The sequence below is a fragment of the Colias philodice genome, chromosome 1 (genome assembly GCF_061535455.1).
Source record: "Colias philodice isolate Cphi_HAF_F1 chromosome 1, ilColPhil1 Martin Lab GWU primary, whole genome shotgun sequence".
Classification (NCBI taxonomy): domain Eukaryota; kingdom Metazoa; phylum Arthropoda; class Insecta; order Lepidoptera; family Pieridae; genus Colias; species Colias philodice.
Window position 1 is genome coordinate 5,469,898 of NC_143086.1, and position 23,171 is coordinate 5,493,068.

Below are 23,171 nucleotides of genomic sequence, written 5' to 3' on the forward strand. Positions count from 1 at the left end.
CGCGCAATCAATAAAATAAACTGCATACGATATGATTTTAATTTTTAACCTCCCGTATTAAGTAGCATAATTAGACTTACAACGTCAGTTGGACAGATAATTAAAATTCATGAATAATAAAAAATGTAAATACTCAATTGTAGAATAAGCGTTAAGTACACGTTAGAAGTTCTCGGCAGATAACAAAACCGTACTTGTTAATTTTCGTTTCAATATTCCTTTGTTTTCAACACTATCGGCGCACGTACTTACGTGTATGAAGCATGAGCCGGCCGGTCGCTAGTTAATGACATTGTATAAAATAATAACATATAATTAGTACCTACCTGCTACAAAGATAAAGGAGGGACAGCGAAGTTTTAAATGCTGTTTACAATAAGTGGGGGTACAGTCGTCGACACAACCGCTAACAACTTTACTACGTTTTGGAAATTAATAAGACGCTAATTAGTGGTCTGGCGTTTGAACACATTTTGAACTGGCGGGAAATAATGAGGGACGGTGTGTTCTAAATTTATATTCTAATTGCGTACCACAATCTCTATAACAATAAGTGGTTTTAAATATATTGAACGTTACAATAAATTGGTATATATTAAAACTTTTATCGTGTTTGTTTGTGAATGTTTTAATTGTGTATATTAATATTTTATTTAAATTATTAATTATTGTTACTTTAGAAATAATGAATAATAACGAATGTGCCTAAAATTTCGAAGGAAGAAACATTTGTTACTTTTTATTATCTTATTTCAACGCTTCAATTCATGAAGAATGCGAAAGTTTGTCTGTCTGGTTTCACGCCTAAACTATACAATTGTGATGAAATTTGAAAAAAAAATGTATAATTGAGGATCTAATCAACCTAGGGGGTGAAAATTTTTGCCATTCGTAAAACGTAACTGAAACGGCAGGACACAGCTATTTAGCTTACCAATATATTAGTATAAACCACATACACTAACATCGTATAATCACATAATATACAATTTAACACTTTCCCACTCAAGCATACGTTCTAGCATAATTAAAACGTCACTTATAATATCTGCGGGCGACTGTCCACTAGTTACCGGGTTATCACATGAGATGCTTATCGTGACGGGCCGGTGACTCGCTCGCCTCACCGACGATCTGCTGACCTTGTTAACCTTTATCACTTTTGGATGAAGTACTGCAATTTTATTCAGCGGTTCTGTGTTGAATTTTCTTTTTATGAATGTAATTTTATTTAAGGAAGAGAAACACTGTGTGTATACTGTATATATAGGATATACATATATAGATAGGTGATCGTAGACTATGAGTTATTTTAGAGAAAAGTAATTTAAGTGAAGTTGAATAAGGGGCCTAAGTTTTCATATAGAAGTTGTTATGAGGACTTTTCTTTTTATTTTAATGTAAATAATATACATATTTATAACAAAGTAACATCTAATTTCGTCACCTGCCTTCCCTTTTCCATACAAACGTAAAAAGAAACCTCAAATCATCTCAAATTTATCTTTATTCATCATAGTTTTCATGCGAAAGTGATTTTATTGCGCCTGATTAGACATGATGAAAAAATTAACATTGATGAATTACGACTGACTCATGAATCATGATTAATCAATCTTATGCATTAACTCATATGTAAATGAAATATTATACTTACACAATAAATACTATTTATTTGTTTATTACAATGAAAATAGAATATAAATTAAATTAATATTTCAATTATCAGACGGATCCTTAATTTAATGAATTTTTTTATTAATAATTGCAAAAGCTTTGATAACGTTAGGTTGTTGGTTGTCATAGGTGCTGTGTTTGATAAGGTTACTGTTTTTGATTCTAATTGAATAATTGATTTACAGAAAAAAATCATTAGCAAAAAAAAATATTATTTCGTAAACAAATCTTTCCTACTTAAGTCAAACATGGTCAAACGATGAAAGCGTAAACAGTTATAGACTTGTTTTGAAAAACCGCATTCATTGAAAAATCCTATCGTTTTCGAGTAAAAGGCTTTGTTTTCAAGTACCGTTCGCAAGTTCGATTTCTGTTCGTACACTGCATGATTGTTATAGGTTTATACCAAGTTTATACTTTATAGTTCGTTCTTGGCAACTGTAAGGTTTGTTTTTATTTATAGCAATGGGGCGATCTGATTTACATTGCACATTTACAGTACTTTTTTCAGATTTTTAAGTACTGTTTGATAATAACGTATGGTTTTGTTATGTTATAACATGCAGAGTATGATTGTTTATTGTTTTAGAATACCTAGTATACTAGTGTCTTGATTAATTGTATTTTTTGTGAAATTATAATACATATGAAGTGCACCTATTAGCTCTATATTTTACATATTATCTTGGTCGCATTTGTGAGATCATTTACAGTGCAATAGAGTAGTCTTACTCTACGTAAAAGGTTTTATGTGTTCTTTGTAAAGAAAATTGTCCAATTAAAAAAACATCGTTTCATTTTCTTCAGAGATTGCAGGTTTATGCATTTAAATATATAAATATCGAGTATTAAAATGGTATAAAAGGTTCGTTTTTTTTTTAGAAATAAATAAAATCTAACAACGCGCAGTTCTTAATTAAGCTGAAGGAGAGAGAAGTCTACAGACTTTTTATTAAAGCAAACAGTACTTTTATTAAAGCAAACAGTACAAATAGCTTGGGTATTTCTTACACAAAAATACAAATACCCCCCCCCCCCCCCCATCAAACCGTAATAGACCACTAACGACGTCCAAATAGATGATTCAACCACAGGATATAATAAACGTCGAACTAAATAAGAATAGTCGATTTAACACAGCATTAAAATGGTTTTATTTCGCCACGAATTCAGTTTATCCGCTCGTCTCACTATAAATCTGACAATAGGTACGGTATTGTATAATGTACCACGGCCGGTCCGCTCCGAGGCTCTGCTATAACATATTCTTGGAACCAGCGGCTGTTCCAACGGAATACTATGGGAAAAGTATGTTTGACAAATTTGTTTGGTGTATGTTTTTATTTTGCATACTTAACAACTTCAGATTAATATGTTATTCACCAAACGAATAGTTGATTAAACGATGTCTTAATCAATACACTTACACGCATTGCAAAACTTGAGAGAATAGGTAATTATCCTAAATGTCAAGTGCAGAATCGAATATTGTAAATAAACTGATTTTCACTCTAGCAGTTAAAGCACTTAAATCCTTTCAAACAGTGTTAATTGTATAAACAAAGAAACCCTAACTCCACTGAAAAATAACCTAATAGAGATATCGAATTAAACCACAAGTTGGGAATTAAACATTCATATAAACATATGGATAAAAGCGCATTAATTTCGTGATTAAGTGGTGATCGAACGCCGATAGCAAATGGTGAAAAACTAAACAATGTTTAGCCAACACTGACTAGCCAAGTTTTGGAGGTACAACGTTGTTTGTAATGCCACTCCACACGATCCGCGAGCTCGAGCGTATTAAAGGGCTTGTAAATACTAAATACGTTGTTCATAGTTAAATATACAAAAGTATATAGTTATTTTTTGTCTAGATTTGTGGTTATAGTATTAATAGTAGGAAGGGTAATAAGATATTTGTGCAATAAAACCCAAACTGCTTGTATAGACACAGTTCCAGTGGGTACAATACGTGTCTATACAAATGTCCTTAATGCGAACCGACGATCTCGTGTGAACACGGCCTCAGCATTAACTCCCAAGGAAAACTGACACAAAGTGGTCTTCTGTCTTCCTCGCTTGTTTAATTCGCAAACGGAAAAATCGAGGCTTGTCCACTCCGGCCGTACAACCCACAAATACGCTCAACTCACCGTCGACTCCTTATGAATAAATTATCAAGCCACGGCAGGTGGAATGACCTGACACAAAATGTTTTGATGGAATTGTTTTAATTGGGCGTTATCTCGCCCCGTCTATCAGTCCTATACTTCATTTTAAAAATATGAATTTATTTATCGACCATTCACACCATCATTCGCATTTAATTATAAGTTTATCGATCTAAATATTGATTAGAAAACAAATATCCGGAGTCGATTAATTGTTTCTCATTACGCGTATTAAATTGTATGTCAGTTTATGTTGAATCGTTTTCAATAATTCATGTTTAAAGAACAAACAGTTTTTAATCGGTCGATATGATCTCGTAATTGTAAAACTGAAATGAGTTGGGAGTTTGTTTGTAATTATAATGAATGACCAATGTAATGTCTTTATTATTTATGTCGTCCGAATGAATAATGCTGACTTGTGTAGTCTTATATCTAGGTATGTCTAAGGAGGAATTTGGAAAGTAGTGCTCTACTAAAAGGTAAAGCTGGCATGATCGGACTAGCAGTCTGTTGCCGCAACAAAATCGTGCAGAACGGAGCGTTGCGACTGCGTCATCGCATCGTCACGTCGCGGCGCCGTGCGATTGGCCGCGGATTGACCCCACTGTCCTCTACGACATCGACTCGCCACGCAACCGCTGAGCAGGACACTCCCTCACTAAAATTAATTAATTCTACCAAACGCACTTTGTAATTTTAAATATTAAACTATATACGCACAAGTTTATTGTCTTCTTCTTTCGTCGTCAACATTTTCTGGACCTTCGACACCGGATCACATCCTGGATTTTGGAGACGCAATCGGCGAAGAAGTCGCAAAATTACAGTGCAGTTTGGTAAGACGGCCAGCTAATTTATCCAACCCTGTAAAGCTTCATCTGAGTGATACTGTGCTTTGTATATTCCAGAGCTTTCGGTGTTGCTTGCCTCCTCACGTGCTTTTACGCTACCGAAGAATCTGCTTCACGTGGCACGTAAGTACTTGTAGCTTTTTACTTCAGTCATTATGTCTCTTTCTGAGCAAAAGGAGCTTAAGGATTTGAGAAAAAAAAGGGGATTAATCAAATGTAGGCTAACGAATTTTAAGAAATATGTTTCGTCTTTTGAAAACGTGGATCTTGATACACATCAAAGGGCAGAACTAAAATTACGTATACCAGGTGCACAAAGTTTAATGAACGATTTCAACCAAGTACAAAGTAAAATCGAAGATCTTGTCCCGGAGTCAGAAACGGATAAACTCATAGAATCACGCGTAGAGTTTGAGAGGGAATATTATGTTGTCCTGGCGATGCTGGACTGCATGGTAAACCCAGATAATTCCGAGGATAGATCTAATAAATCCATTGACTGTTCCTTAGCGCACGACCATACGACCTGTAACAATTTTAATAACGATTCAGTAAAATTACCGACTATTTCTGTACCTAGCTTTGACGGTTCACATGAACACTGGGTAGAATTTCGCGATACGTTTTCATCCTTAATTCACAATTCGAAAACAATACCACCGGTTCAAAAATTTCATTATTTAAAGGCGAGTTTAAAAGGCGATGCCAAAATCGTTATAGAAAACGTTGAATTTTCATCCGAAAATTATCTGGTTGCATGGGAGCTTTTATTACACCGTTTTAATAACACGCGATTGATAGTGCAAAGTCACATTAAGGCAATATTTTCACTTCAAAACGTCTCAAGAGAATCGGCTATTCAATTACACAATTTAATTGATACAGTTTTAAAAAATTTACGTATTCTTAAAATCTTAGGAGAACCCACGGAATACTGGGACACTTTGATTATTTATATCGTAGTTTCAAAGTTAGATCCTACCACTGAACGCGAGTGGGAACAATATAAAAACACATTTTATAAATTACATAAGGACAAAATTATTAAACTAAACGATTTATTAGAATTCATTAAAGAAAAAGCCGATTTATTAACTACACTATCCGTAAATCACAATAAACCTAGTATTTCAAATAACTCAAATAAATTTTCTACTTACCAAAATAAAAATTCATCATCCAAAATTCATTGCAACATAGTTTCGGATAACAAACACTCTAAATTGCAATCCAATAAGTCGCGCAGCCATTACAAGTCATGTTTGCTATGTAACGAAAAGCATCAGCTGTATTCATGCCAGAAGTTTCTCGACTTATCTCCGCAACATAGGGTTAATTTCATAAATGATAAAAACTTATGCATTAATTGTATGCGCCCAGGTCATTTAGTTGGTACTTGTCTTTTTGGTCCGTGTAGAAAGTGTGAACAAAAGCACAATAGTTTACTTTGTGATGCAATTAAATTATCACCAATTAAACAAAATACAGTGACGTTAACTACGTACGAGCACCCCTCGCTTACTAATACGCATCCCGTTTCAGTGGTTTCAGTAGATAACGCACACATGCAACTTCAATGTATTAATCACGCACAAACCGTTATGCATACAAAGGATGACAATTCTTCGCAACAGATTGTCATATTGTCTACGGCGATAGTTGAAGTATATAATGAATCGGGTGAGTATTATTGCGCACGCGCAGTTCTAGATAGCGGAAGCGAGCGATCCTTTATAACGCAATCGTTTGCAAATAAATTAAATATACGAATATTACAGTCCACTCAACATATTCACGGTGTAGGTAATTCTATTACGCAATGTTCGCAATCTTGTAACATTGAAATTAAATCGCGCGACGGGAGCTTCACTGCCCGTTTTCAATGTTTGATTTTGCCCCAAATTACATCAAAATTGCCTACAACCACGGTTAATTTAAATCAATTTAATATTCCTCACAATTTATTGTTAGCTGATCCCAATTTTTACGAAAGTCAACCTATTGATTTACTGATCGGTGCTGATTTATTTTGGGAATTAATAACCGAAGGAAAAATGCGCCTGAAAAGTGGTCCTTTCCTTCAAAACACCAAATTAGGTTGGATAGTGTCAGGTGCAATTAAATCTTTTCCGTATACTAGTAATAAAAAATTATCACATATTAATTGTAATTATTCGACATTATCCACGGAAGATGATTCACTCGATAAGTTAGTTAGGAATTTCTGGGAATTAGAAGAATTATCCGCGCCTAGCAATAAATTACAGCAATTATCGAGCGAAGATAATATTGCTTGTGAGGAACATTTTATTCGCACAACACGTCGACTTTCCGATGGTCGTTTCTGTGTTTCAATTCCGTTGAAACAATCACCTGAGTTATTAGGTAATACACGCGCACAAGCTGAATGTCGTTTTTACGCGTTAGAGAAACGTCTTCAGCAAAATACTAATTATAAAAAGATGTATTCTGATTTTATACAGGAGTATATTAATTTAGGTCATATGAGTCTCGTCAATACGTATGGGAATCCGCACTATTTCCTACCGCATCATGGTGTGTTTAGGGAGCACGCCACCACAACTAAATTACGCGTAGTTTTTGATGCGAGTATGAAGTCTAGTTCCGGCGTATCATTAAACGACATACAAATGATTGGACCTGCTATTCAAGGTGACTTAATTTCTATTTTATTACGTTTTCGCGAGAATAGGTATGTTGCATGCGCTGACATTGAAAAATTTTACAGGCAATTGAATATTGCTGAAGATCAGCGTGACCTGCAGCTGATCTTGTGGCGGGATGATCCCTCAGAGCCGCTGAGGGTGTACCGACTCAACACCGTGACGTACGGAACGGCATCCGCACCGTATCTAAGTTGTAGATGTTTAAAGGAATTAGCCAAACACTCGAATATTCCGTATGTAGCCGATACTATTAATAATTGTTTTTACGTTGACGATCTCATAGTTTCATCGAATTCTATATCCGAATTAGAAAATATTTGTAAAGAAACTAGTAGTCTTTTAGATTCAGCATGTATTAAATTACGAAAATGGATTTTTAGTCATAATTTAAATTTAATTACGCCTAGCGTTAATGAATCGCAAACACACGATCTATGTTTACTGAATAAAACTTGTAACAATAAAACTTTAGGTATCGGATGGAATAGTCTCGATGATTATATTTATTATTTCACGCAAATTATACAAAAGAGTGAAGTAGTGACAAAACGTATTATTTTATCGTGTGCTTCACAAATATACGATCCGCTAGGATTATTGAGTCCGTTTATTACTATCGCAAAGCATTTATTACAAAGATGTTGGTTGTTAAAATTGACGTGGGATGAATCGGTTCCTAACGAAATTTCGCAAATATGGGATAAGTTTATAAATGGATTATCTTTTCTTAGTAGTTTACGAATACCGCGTCACGTTATGTGCATTGATCCAGTGCGAACCGAACTACATATATTTACCGATGCTTCACAGGTCGCGTACGGAGCTTGCGCATACGCTCGTACGATCAATGCAACAGCTGATGTCACAGTGCGCTTGATATGTTCGAAGGGTAAGATCGCGCCGACTAAACCTACAACTATACCTAGATTAGAGTTGTGTGGTGCGCTGTTAGGTGCACGATTATATTATAAGCTTATTGGATCACTACGTTCAAACTTTAATAAAATTGTATTTTGGACAGATTCAACTATCGTTTTAGGTTGGTTAGGTATGCCTATTAATTTATTAAAACCTTATGTTCAAAATAGGACGGCAGAGATTCACGAGCTGACCAAGGAACATCCATGGCGTCACGTCGCAGGCAAGGATAATCCAGCCGATTTAGTCTCACGCGGGCAAAGTCTAGAAGCGCTTAGCTCCTCATCTTTATGGTGGGAGGGTCCGTTATTTTTACATAATGTACATTTTGAATTGCCCGAATTAAAACATTCCAAATTAATTAATTCAGATTTGCCGGAAATTAAATCTACGAATATTTGTTGTCACATAAGTAATAATTTAAACGATAATTTAATTATTTTTTCTCGATTTTCACAATATAATAGACTTAAACGCGCAGCTGCTTATGTATTACGTTTTATTAATAACGCGCGAAATAAAACTAATAAGTGGTCAGGTTTATTATCAGTCGAGGAATTAAATCGTGCTGAATTAACGTTAGCAAAGTTGAGTCAACAGGAATCGTTCCCCGATATTTACGATGCGCTTAAAAATAATAAAAATATAACGAATATATCAGGCTACAATCAAATTTCTAAATTAAATGTATTCTTTGACGCAAATAATAATTTAATTCGTGTAGGTGGGCGTATTCAAAATTCGCCAAATTTTAGTTTTAATAAAAAATTTCCTATTTTAATCGCAGCTAATCATCATTTTTCAGTTTTGCTTTTTCGGTTCGAGCATGAACGTTTACTCCACGCCGGGCCACAGCTTCTACTGTTTACGATCAGAGAGATGTGGTGGCTGGTCGGCGGCAGAAACCTCGCTAGGAAGGTGGTACATTCGTGCATGCGCTGCGCACGACTACAACCGACTACGGTCGCGCCTATTATGGGGAATCTACCGCAGGAGCGTCTGGACCCAGGTTATCCGTTTATACGTTGTGGTGTCGACTACGCTGGCCCAGTGTTCACGCTGAATCGTAAAGGCAGAGGTGCTAAGTTACAAAAATCGTACATATGCTTATTTATATGTTTTGTTACACGCGCGGTTCACTTGGAACTTGTTAGCGATCTATCGTCGGAATCATATCTCTTAGCTTTGAAACGTTTTATATCGCGGCGAGGTAAACCCGTGACTATCTTTTCTGACAATGGGAAGAATTTTGTCGGTCTCATGAATGAGTTCAAAAAATTTTTAGCTACCTGTTCTGATGAAATTAAAGCATATGCAACTTCGCAAAATATTAATTTTAAAATGATACCTTTTTACGCTAGTCATTTCGGGGGATTGTGGGAAGCTGGAGTAAAAAGCTGCAAGCACCATCTCAAACGTGTAGTAGGTAACGCACATCTAACGTTCGAGGAGTTTAGCACAGTATTGACCCAGGTTGAAGCTGTCCTGAACTCCCGTCCTTTGACCCATCTTTCCACAGATCCCAATGATTTCCTTCCACTTAGCCCTGCACATTTCCTGGTTGGTCGTCCGCTGACTGCACCTGTAACGGCTGAGCTGCTATACGACGTGCCTGAGCTTCGTCTCCCGAGGTTCCAGAGGGTGGAACAAATACGCCAGCACTTTTGGAATCGTTGGTCCAAAGAGTATGTCTCCGAGATGCAAACGCGAACCAGATGGCACCAGCACAAGGGGGAGCTCAAGGAGAACACGCTCGTTCTCATTAAGGACGACCGATTGCCGCCGTTGAAGTGGAGCTTGGGGCGCATCCACGCGACATATCCGGGGAAGGATGGAGTAGCACGAGTGGCCGACATTCGTACTGCAGACGGCATCGTGCGTCGGGCGTTCACTAAAATTTGTCCGCTTCCTTCACCAGATAGCTGATTCTTCGCTTCGTGGTCGACAGTTCGTTGGAACCAGCACGTTCCAAGGCCGGGAGCATGTTGCCGCAACAAAATCGTGCAGAACGGAGCGTTGCGACTGCGTCATCGCATCGTCACGTCGCGGCGCCGTGCGATTGGCCGCGGATTGACCCCACTGTCCTCTACGACATCGACTCGCCACGCAACCGCTGAGCAGGACACTCCCTCACTAAAATTAATTAATTCTACCAAACGCACTTTGTAATTTTAAATATTAAACTATATACGCACAAGTTTATTGTCTTCTTCTTTCGTCGTCAACACAGTCTGCTGACTCATTGAAGTTGCAATAGTAGGTAACTGTGGTCGAAGCGCTTGAATCAGTTTGATCTTCAGGTTTATAACCTAATACTCCTCAATTAATATGAAGAATATACCAAACTGCAGCATTATCTCAACAAATTGAGACTCCTAATTTTCTTGGTTTCTGGTCCTTAGACTCCCTTTCAGTAAACGAGTACCTACTAAATATTTTTTTTACTCCAGAACAAATATCAACATATTATTTTTTATGTAACTACCAGTTGTACAACCCCAATAATTATTATTCATTCAGTACTCAGTGCAGCGGAAAATAAATAGGTATTATTTATGTTTGTTGTTTATCTTCAAGTGTCACGTAATAAAACTGTTACGCGCAAACCGAGAATTCCTGACCACAGAGTATTTGTAAATTTCCCACAATTATTGAATAATTTTTGTACGCTTTTCATCAGAAATTTTACAAATGAATAGCCATAATTAAGATCCACTTTACGTGTAAATGTAGCTTTGATAGCGGACGATTCTCTTCGTTAAACAATTGCCACTTTAATCTACTAAAAAGCCTGTCTACCCTACTTTGCAGACGTTGCTAATTTTAGAAATCTAACCACTGCTGAAAAGAACTTCACTTCATTAACCCTTTATAGAACTGAATTCGAACGAAATATAACGTTTTCTAAAACCGAAATATCTGAAAAGCCACCAAGCGAACAGATGCATATAACACCTTAACGCGAAGTCAGGTAATAATGTTGGTCGAGTAAACAATAAATAAAGCCCTCGATACTACAAGGGCCCAGTGATTAAGGTATGTCCTTAAGACCCGTATTTGTCGTGACTCGAGAATACATACCCCGGTCTATTATACGTAATAAAACTGTGTGAATACATGCATTTTTATTTTAAAGGGTCCTATTAAGTATCCTTACAAAATTCAAGTCTGACGATAATTTATCTGGTAATCTCCGAGTGTCGAAATTAGCAATGGATTTCAGGACAATCAAAGTTCGCAATGGAAAGACTTATATGGTGCGGTGGAAGGAAGTACACGGGTCATTAAACTTCGTGATCCTAAGAAATATATTATCTTCAATGAAGCGTGGGTGAAACTTACCCACAATTCCACAATCGTGTTGAGATGAATTTGTATAAATCCTAGTATTAATCTTAAAAATACAAAGGCATAGGCGCTTTTTGTTTACATTTCAAAGACCTCTGTAGGTATTATAATGTTGAAACTCTGAACGTGTGTATGTATGTATGCAAGGCTTTCATACTAATAGCCTAAGACTATTTTGGATTTGAGTAAAGGTAAGTAATAATATTTGATACTAGCTTCCGCCCGCGACTCCGTCCGCGTGGATGTCGGTCTTCGCGTGGATGGTCTCCATTTTGATTAACTCTGACAATGACATCTTATAAATATCTATTGGACCCAAATACGGCTAGGCCTATAATAATACGCAACGTGTGTTCGCGGTTCTACAGAACAACGTCTATGGATAAAACTGAAAAATTTTGATTAATTTTTTTTCTATGTATTTTTCCAAGATAAAAAGTATCCTATTTTACGCCCAGGATAATAAGGTATAATTATACCAAGTTTCATCGAAATCGAACCGTTAGTTTTCACGTGATGTCTTCACATACAGACAGACAGACAGACAGACAGACAGACAGACAAAAAATTTTTTAATCACATATTTGGGTTTGGTATCGATCCAGTAACATCCCCTGCTATTTATTTTTTCAATATTAATTTCAATGTACAGAATTGACCCTTCTACAGATTTATTATATGTAGGTATAGATAAAATTAAGTACCATTGTTACTCTATAAAAAACAGTTATTATCCCGATTCTTCGCGAACCACGTTGCGAGCAAAGTCTTGTAGTAGGTATAGCATTAAGTAAGTGTTAATTTATTTATTCAACTCTCTCCAAAGTTGTTAAGTTCAGCTGCAAAAACCTTCCAGATCTATTAATATCACATCAAGAATCGTAAATATGGATACCATTGTATTTTAAAACTGTAAAACTGCAGACAAAAAGTCGATAGTCAATATTTATGTGAATCAAATTAGTGGGAGCGTCGCTGGCGCGTGAATCGACGGCCCAAATGAAGCTATAGATATTCGATAATTGTATAATTTTCGTAGTTCGTCAAAAGGTTCGCTCCCAGACACGCATTAATAAGAACACTCCGGAAGTACGTCGCGTGCTTCCACCGATAGGCCTTTGAATTATTTATACCTTTAATATTGTAATTACCATACACCAGGCTAATTATCATTTATGTTATTATATTAAATAACACTCACGGAAAGGTTAGGTCTCGATAAAGAGATAACAATACGAGTTTAACGTCGAAGCCGATCCTGGACTGCTGAATGCTAATTCCGCCAACGAGTTGTCTCCCGTATAATTTACACGCAACAATATTTTTTGTACTCTCAATTTGTAATCGTTTGTCTATGTTGACGATCTCCTGTAATACATTGTTACTCGCCTCGCTGTGATGAGAATTCGATAATAATGAAAGTTTATCGCGGGATCTACTAAGTGCTCGAGCTTTGTATGATAATTATTACAAGTATTATGCGAATTAATATGATCGCTATCGATCGGATGCAGTTTGTAATTTTGTTTGCATTTTAATTAACCGCTGAATTGCGATGGGTGCAAAAATGTGAGGAACTTTGTAGCTTTGCTTTGCAACTAATTGGCTCTTCACAACTATTCCGTAGCTTCTAACTCGATTCCTAATACAAAAATGGAGGATACCTATAGTAACTTTATTAATTGTACTTGAGATAATACGTTTTCTGATCTCTACGAGTTTATCTTGTGAAATCTTTCAAGAAATATCTCTTTTTCTCATAAAGCGTTGACTATCTCTTAAATTATAAACACAATAACCAATTATTGACCATATCAAATCGTTAATTTCGACAAACTCGTTCACTAGATCATCATAAAATAGTCTCGCAATGGACAAGCAAATTGTATTAATCGTACATGTAAAAGTCATCAATGTTATTTAATATTTATTGAATGATTCCATAGATATAAGGTCCCCGTTTGTTTTTATAGGCATAGCATTTAGGTATGCGCATCGCACGCAATGCTTCCTCCACGGCAATCGGCAATATCTTATGTCATGCTATATAAAAGAAGTCTGTCAAATAGTTTGTTTGTAATTATGGATCAGTAATTCTTCCGTAGATATCGGTTGTTTTATGAAACTGCATTTTCTTTGGAATTTTTTGTAGTTGTTGTTGCGTTATGTATTATTTTATCTGCACCCGTTTGATGTGAGGTTTATTTTAAATTGATATCTAAAACAGTAAGATATTCGGCATTGTAATATTTGCATTATGTATATTAAGGATGACTATTGACTCCACAAGTGAATGCTTCACGTTTTCATTGCTTTCACTTCGCTTTTGAACTTTATGTAATTTTTATATTAGTCATATTTTATTTATGTTCGTTGTAATTATATCTACGTGGTGATTCTAATACAGATTTAAAGTACATTTTCTTGGCAATAATAATAAATTTTGAAAAAATCATCACTATGAGCGTTATAAATGGAAAAACGGAATTTAAAAAACAGTGTTTAAAAGTGGATTACTGTCAGTTGTCTATATTGGATTTAAAATTCAATGTGCGTTTTGATGAGCAAGAAATTAATTCGCCTCTGCAAAGATATTCAGCGGAGTGTGGCACAGCTGCACTTGGGTGTAGAATAACATTAAAATTACCGGTTCTCGAGTAAAAATAATGCGGGTAGTCGATCGGTTGGCGGACACACGTGTCCAAGGAACATTTCCTCGTGCCACCTGAATGTATAGCACTAAACTTTCTCACGCCAGTGACCGCTAAATATTCAGTTCACTAATGAGTTAGACATAATGGAAAACTTAACTTGCCACTTAACCACTTCAGCTATATATTATATACGACGCTGACAACTAATGTGAAACGAAAGCACCGTTCAGAATGTTCGTTGCAAATTTCAATGTATGTTGGTTGCTCTAAGGTATATTATTCGGCGGTTGAACCTTGAGATGTTCTAGATTGTTCCAGAATATTTCGGTTATTGCATAATTGAATGTCAGCGGTCTAAATAGAAAATGAGATCAAGCTTAGATGTTGAATTCTATAAATATAATCGACAGTGAAATGCCATTTGCTGACTTATCACGATATCAATGTATCTACGCTATTAAGTTTGCACGGGCAGATTTTATTTTAGCTATATCTCTATAATGAAAAGCGTTCGGAAAAGGTTCCCACGAAAACAAGATCGTAATTTATTATATCGAGTATTATGTATGCGTTTGCACTTATTTATAAAACGAAGTTGGATCAAACGTTTTGAAAATACAGCCTTAAAGCTATGAATATTAAAGTAGATTTTTTAATGGTTGTAATAGAATTGAACTCACAAACAATTACTTGGTTGGTAAATAGATGATACAAATACAAATGAGGATATTATATTTTATGAAGTATTTAATTGTTTTGTGCAATTAGGAAAAAAACGCGTTTTTAAAGATGACATGAAATAATAAGGTGTTTTACAAAAAAAGGCTTCGTTACGTAAACATTTTTATATGCATTGGAAGAGGGGTATATATTATAGGTGAGTGTATGTAAGTGATAAATGCTGTGTATTTTACAACAATGAGGCAATGAAATTGTGGTCGGTACAGAAGGCTGCCTACGTAATACGATTTATTTATTTAGAACAAGTTTTTAACGCGAAAAGTATATAGATGCTTTGCTATAGTGGCATCTGTTATTTTTTCGTGTTATTATGACCATTTCGATACTTTATTATCATCAAAATCATCAGTGATGATGTGCAGATGCGCAGATAAATTGAAAAATCGATTTATGTCCCCTACTTATTTTGTCTCGAACCCCTGACTTATCGACCACTGCACGCCGATACATAAACTTAACTATCCTTTGTCTACAACTTAAGATAACCAATTACTGTTGTTATAGACAATTTAAACTCTATGGAAGACTCACTAAACATTGCGAATCTTATAAAAAAAGAAATTACCAGCATCCCCTTTATCATTAATTCACAATTGATAGATATAAATGCACTCCTGTAACCATAAAGGTTTCCTCTGAACACAACAGAACTGTTAATTTCATATCGCAAAAACGACCCGACGAGATGTGATTAGCAAATTTTCCAAAGAAACGTGTTAAAGTATTGGCGATTGTTAACACTAAGTGGTCATATAAATGCGCCGGTCACACACCTTCGCCACCGGGATCACATACGACTGTCACTCGTCACAGAGCGCCACTTCTATGAACCTTATGCCTTTACAATAAAGCTCAAATTACCAACAATTTTACAATCAAACCATGTTACATATTGATAAACTTTTTTTGGTACAGAACTACGTTTGTGAATGGCTGGTTCATGGAATAACAATTACCTATGTGCTTGTATTTCTTGTAATAAATTAGGTATGTTCGAAGTGTTAGGAATGTGTGTCATAAAAAGGCTCTGCAATTTTATTTTTATTGAAATTATAAATACTTATTTTATATGTTACTGCAATGTTCGATAATTAGACGTACTTACTCGTCTATTTATTGCCACATAAGTTTTAGTTATAGATAGGGTATATACGGTATTTTCAAATAATTTCAGTAGATATCGCGTGTTCGTGTGCCTTAAATTTAGATAGCAGCGAATTTATAAATGCTAATAAAGTGACAATTAAATTTAATTAAAATTTAACGCCACATAACGTAATTGCTAATCAGCCGTATTATAATTGTGATACAATAAACAAATAAATAAGTGTTGCGTAGAAACAAATAAAATTAACATTGAATATTAGCGAGTTACTCTCATAAAAATGTATTGAACTTGGTGTCGATTGTTTTATTGTTTTTATTGGCTTTTTCGATAAGTTCTCGAGCGACAGTTAGACTTTTTCTGGACCTCGCAAGTCCGATAGCAGCCCGGACACGCAAAGTTTAAGGCTCGCTGACTACGATTTGAAAAACCTCTGTCGTTTTATGATTTATAGCAGGGATAATAAACCTTTACAACGCAACATACAAAACGTATGTTTATTGCGACCGGCCCGATCATAAGTATGTATTTGTGCGATTACGTGGAAGTACGAGCTTATTTGATGGGGCTTTATGAATTGTACTTATAGGAAATTAAATTTTGAGAAGCTTGCTATCACTTTTGAGCAAATAACTTTTTATTATATTATTAATTATTTTTAAGTAGGTTGAACTTAGTAGAATGATTGTACAAAAGCAAAAGTTGAACCGAAGGTTTACAGCCCCGCCAATAGGTTCATGCGTGTTTTATTCTCGTAATTCCACAACAGAGGTGACTTTGACAAGTTGTTTATGAACAAATACTAAAAAACAGTAGCAACGATCCGAATGGCTTGTATTTGTTATACTTTTTCTTTCTCTTCGAAGAGAATTCTCATTCGCGATAAGCATATAACTATGTTTTTATCTTGCTATTTAAAAAGCTGTTGGTTTGTTGAAATCAAGAACCTTATATAAATCGTCAAATAAAAACTGATCTGTCCACACGCAGGTATTAATTATTTACTTAACGCCGATTTCTTTTAAGAATAATATGTTCAATCTGTTTAAAAGATTATTTTATAGAATTCATAAATATCAAAGTTCAGTTTATGTGAGACGTACCTATATATATTATTGACATTCATGGAAATACCTGGTGAAAAAGTTAGTTTTATTATCTTGAAAAATATTTGGAATAAAATATCAATAAAGGTAATTAGGTAAGTAGTTAGGTATGTAAAACACAATTAAATGTGCTACATAATTTTTATATAGGTATGCATTATTTTATATTACAGTAATGCATCCCTACTAAAATATTATAAATGCGAAAGTAACTCTGTCTGTCTGTCTGTTACGCTTTCCCGCTTAAACCTCTCAACTGATTTTGATGAAATTTGGCACAGACAATCTTTAGACCCTGAGAAATAACATAGGCTACCTTTTATTGCGAAATATGTACCACGAGCGAAGCCAGGGCGGACCGAATAAATAAACCAAAACTTAACTATATAAATTTACAATATTTTACTAGAATATATCAAGATATAAGCTCTATCAATATCAAATATTGATAGAGCTTTTGCTCTACAAGTATTGTAGCTATAACTGAATGTATAACGAAAATAAATAGCTCTATCTGTATAACTGAATCATTTGGGACTTCACATGTAAGATTAAATTAATATTTTGTGTTAATATTCTGTAGGTATGTACATTCTCCATACTATATGAAATGAGCAATTACAGAAGCTGTGGTAAGTATCGATTACTCGACTACTGTTACACACTGTTAGTGCATATTAAAAGCAAATCATAATATTATTATGTACCTAAGTAGTTAAGTTATTTGAAGCTAGCTTAAGAAAATTGCCATTGATATTATCGACAATGAGGGACAATAACGTAAGTCACAGGATAGACAATCAAATACGAAGAAAAGAAAAAAAAATTGTTTGTCTGTAAAGTCGGTTTACTGACGTTTGTCGCTCGTTCCGCGCTCTCGCTTGCACTTCAAGCCTATGGAACGCCTCAGAGCGAGGCGTTTTCGTGCGTGCAGCCAGCTCTATCGAATTATAAGACGTCGTCACGTCAAAAAAAGATTTAAAAAATGCTTGTTTAGTGGAAGTATTACATAAATATATTTCCTATCTCCATAGAAGATTGGTTTTCTCGTGAACTTGGTTGGATACAAATACTAAATACCGATTGATATGTAAAAAAAATAAGTATTTACACACCTACAATGTACATAATATTAAATACTAAAAGGAAACAATGTAACATTTCTTAGCTATCGTTATAGCTATAAATTGCTTGCTCGTTATATTTTCCTATAGGTTTACGTTTTCATCAGCTTTTTAGTACAAATCATTGTTTTGTATAACTAGCACAGAACTAAAACCACTTATTACAAATAAATTATAGTTTACTCCAAATTACTAAGCAAGGCTTTTTTGATGCTATCAATTTTTGGTAACAGTTAATGTTGGTTGTAGGAACATTAGTACATGTTGTATTTACTCTTTCTATTGTAACTAAGGGAATTGAACTATCAAAATATACTAGCCCCTAGGTAAGTTGAATATTTTTGTGCTTTTAATTACCTACCTTTGTATTTAGAATAAAAGTGAATCAATTGTAATTCATTCTAAACAGGTGCAATTTTTATTACATATAAATATTTAGGGTTTGCATAAGCGAAAAAAAATGCATGTATTTAATAAGCTCATTATAGTGCTTCAATAATTGAAAATCATAATTTTCATTTTCTAAAAAGCAACTCCGAATAGAACATTTACTTAAAGTTAATGTAGTAAATTATCTAATTACATTACCTACCCCCACTAAAAACACAAAATATGTTAAAATAATTACTCAGAATGTTTCTAATTTTTAATACCTAATTTAGTAATCACAGAGTTGGCCGCAGCTATGCATCATTAGCCAGCCATACACAGTTGCAAACATAAATAGGTGTGTTAAGTAAAAAATATATCATGTAATTAAGGATACATACATGTTGGCTTAATTACACCGTCATTTTTTACTCACTCACAGCGACAAAAAGCAAAATGTAAATAATATGTAATGAACTTTCTCGCGTATGACTAGTTTTATGATAAATGTTGTTTTTGTTATAAAAGCACGTTAATTTATTACGATGGAGCGGCACGACTACAAATAACTTCCTTATAATCCAAGTATTAAAATTGGCACTTGTACGGTGTCAGGTCATTTGTATATTACATAAAACTGTATTTATTTTTACACGTGTAAACCCATAGTAATTTTAAAGCACCATGTAAACACCATAAAAATAAAGACAAAATAATTTGGAAAATCCAAAAGTGCACGCCTCATAATTTTTTTTAATAAATATTTATTAATTATTATTTTTGTTTATTTAATAACAATTAAACCACATCGAATCAGACCCTGAAAAATGAAAGGGTTCTATTCCTGAGCATACTCAAGCGTAAGAGAAAAAAAAAGACTCGATTAGTAAAGTATTTCGGTCGCTATCGTGTTAACAAGAAAAAGGATCCGCACATACAGACACACGGACGTCCAAGACAGAACTTTTTTAAACTGTTTTTTAACTAGTTTAAATAACAAAAATGACATCAAAAATATCATGAACGTTAAAAATAGTGTTTTTTCTTAATATGTGTGTGTATGTATTATCTTACAAGTGCAATGTATGATACATAAAGACATTTTAAGTTTGAAAAATCAGATGTTTTGCGCGAAGTGACAGTAGTACCCACCTCAACGCTTCGCTTATGAGGCGTGCAATTATAGTGGCGCGAAAAAGGGGTCCTTTGTCAACTTGTGGCAAATGCACAATTGTGCGATTAATGTATAACAACATTGCGACAGTTAATAGATAGTCGAGTGGGTAATAAAGGTGTAATAATACTTTCACGGTAAGAAAAAGTCAATCGTCATTGCGCATAGCAGTTATTATACGGGGAAGACGCATATCCACGCGTGGCTGCGTTCAACGTTTTTCCTACAAGGGACAAATTATGCACTTAGTAATCGACTTTACAAGAACTTAAAGATCTTTAATTGTTGTAAAACACGTTTTGCATGATACCTACTCGGATATCAGTATTGTTACAAATGCACGCCTACTTTTGTTTTAATGTTCGAAATTTTGATACACGATAAAAAATTCAGCGATTTTCCATTCACTTTTCGCTTGGATAAACGAACACTAGCGTGTATTCACTTTGTTAAACACTTTCCAAGTTTATTCATTGCGAATTTATTCTAATGCGATTGTTCATGAGAATTTCGACTGCTTTTTTAGTCGCCACTTGTAAAGTTGCGGCTATTGTTTAAATTGCAATATATTTCTGTAAACTTTCTATTAACATTTAACATGGGAAACGCTACTTTGTAAATTAGAAGTGAAATAATTTGGACATGTTACAAGATTGTCATTTGATTAGTGAAATTTTAGAGTTGTGTAATTACTTAGGTACGTGTTGTGTTAGAATTAAAGCAAATAAACGTAGCATGAAAACACATATGTAGGTAATTAAAATGTGATTTAAATATAGATTTCAACTACATTAATGCCAATAACAAGAAGGTATAGATGAATTTATGACCATTTCCAACAAATTTCCAACTTTGCCCAGTCCTTGGCAATATTTTTGCCGCAAGCAAGACTGAAAAATGTTAAGAAGCAAACAGATATTGCGAAAATAGCTAAGAGATAACATGTTCTTCTTATTTAATATTCAGTCAACAAAGCTTCACTCGGAATTCCTTGAAATATATAAAAAGCATCAATCTGAAAACAATGTTTCAGTTTTTATTGTGAGCTTGACATCTTTGTGTTGTAAAATTTTTTACATGTAACAATCAAAGCATTAATTTTAATTACGGATTTTATGACATTCATTTTGGGTCACGCTGAAATATTTTCTTTTATTAAAAACGTTATAGATACAAAGCTAATAAATTATCGTGACGTACAAAACGATCCTTTCAAGTTAATTCATACATAATTTAGTGAATCTTGATGGCATTTCGGCATTGACAAGGATATTTGGGTATTTCAAATCTTGCCAAATACCTACATAATAATAATAATACGTAGGTACTTATCACTGTTAGTTTCTTGTTGCTTAAAAAACGCCAATTTTTATGTAATTCTATTATTAATACACATTGTGTTAATCATGCTCTTCAAATTATATGTTACAAGCAATACAGTAAATGGTGTGTAAATTTTATAAAGGGTTATAATGATTTTTTAATTGTTACAAAACATATTATGTGTAATTACTGTATTTACCGTGTTTTCTATTTTTATCGAATCATATATTAAATAAATACTTTCAACTTGTACCTACTGCATTTCATAATATATAGATACCAAATAAAGTAAGTCATAACGCTTATAAAAAATAAAATTTATAACCTCATACTTTTATAACTACCACTTAGGTACTTTACTTACAAAAAAGAATTAAACGTATTAAAAATATGAAAGAATAAGAATCAAACTAGTGAATAATATCTGATAGGCTCTATCTCTACTGTCGATATCCACGCCTAGGCGTTGATCAAAGTAATTAAATATTAAGATGAGATAGGATAAAAATGGGATCGCGTGCCATTGATAAGCATTGAAAACTTATAAAAAGGTATCCCATAAAAAATAGCCGGTTGTCTCTTTCACACTAATGCTCTTTAGATACTGTTAGAATGGGACAAGTGAGTGATTTATTATACGAAAAAATAAACATATTTTTTTCTGCATCAGACGAACCTTTTATTGCAGTTTTTCATTATGAGACTTGTTCGTGAATTCTTACTTAGTCTTATAATTATTGCCAACCTGTCAATTGTGTGTGTATTAACATTTATTAAGGAAATCAAACGAGCTATGAAAAAAAATAAAAAAGCTTTTTTTTTAAGTTACGGCCGCGGCGTTGCTTTTTTGGTGCCAATTACAGGTGGCAATCGATTCACGTAAGCCAAGACAGAGCAAGCCTATTAAATTAGTATCCGCTAATTATAGTTGCAGTAGGGTAGGTTCTACATAGTATACCCTTTGAAGACAACCCGCCCTTTCTGTGTAGGTATACTATACCTAATAATAGCGAACCATACTTAATATAGGAAAATCCAGGTTGTATTCAGTTTAAATGAATTTCCACTGATATTTTCCTAGTGGAAAATTGCAAATTAATTGTAGCCAATCGAAATAGAGCTTTTCATTTTATTATAGTGCTGTGCGCGAATGTTTGTCATACCTTATATTTTGTTAAACGCATTATCCAATTATTTATTTGGCATGATTTAGTAAGATCAGTTTTTTTTTTTTTAATATTCATCAGATGACGTTTCAAGTAAGTAATAGGTAACGATATTGAAGATTAAAAATAATTACATAATATAAATGGTTGACCTTAAATCCATTAAATTATTTTAAGCTATAGTTATTTTCTATACCTACTTATCATTTTGTATAGTAGGTATTTTTATTTCTGATGTCAAGTCATAAAACATCGTCTTGTCTCTATAGAATGCCGTCTTAAAAACATTCGTCCTGATAAGTGGCAGATATATTACAACTTTTTAATTTTTTTATTTATATTTATTTACTAAAATACCGTTTAAGTAATTAATTATCAGTTACAGAACATGTTTACAACTTCAACTGTAGGTATTATTATTTTTCAATGAGATACATAGGAAAGTATTATTTTAACTACCATAAAATCCAATGAAACTCAGGCTGATCTAAATTATGAGAAAATAATTTTGTTGAGCTTTAAGTCTAATATAAATAATTAAAGAACACAGATTAAAATATAGAACATAAAACAGGTAAAAAGTAAAGATATAGAGTTCTTATTGGAAAATACATACCTAGTAGGTATGTATTCCCAAAAGCGAGTGATCGAGTCTGTATGAGTAGGTACCTAGATAACTAGACATTTGCTACGACATTGTCTGCTTTAACCCTTAATTTGGCACGGATAAAAATATTCAAAATATATG

The 23,171-nt window shown here is 34.0% G+C and overlaps 1 protein-coding gene and 1 long non-coding RNA gene across 3 annotated transcripts in view; both read right to left on the reverse strand.

The window, feature by feature from the left end:
• The window catches only part of LOC149491119 (homeobox protein caupolican-like), a 97,633-nt gene that overhangs the window by 72,150 nt on the left and 2,312 nt on the right, over positions 1-23,171 (reverse strand). The gene's annotated exons all lie outside the window — the stretch shown is intronic.
• On the reverse strand, positions 5,014-7,214 carry LOC149491120 (uncharacterized). The gene is made up of 2 exons (XR_016316310.1): positions 5,869-7,214; positions 5,014-5,234 (listed from the first exon to the last, which is right to left on the reverse strand). It is a non-coding gene; the product is annotated as an uncharacterized LOC149491120 (long non-coding RNA).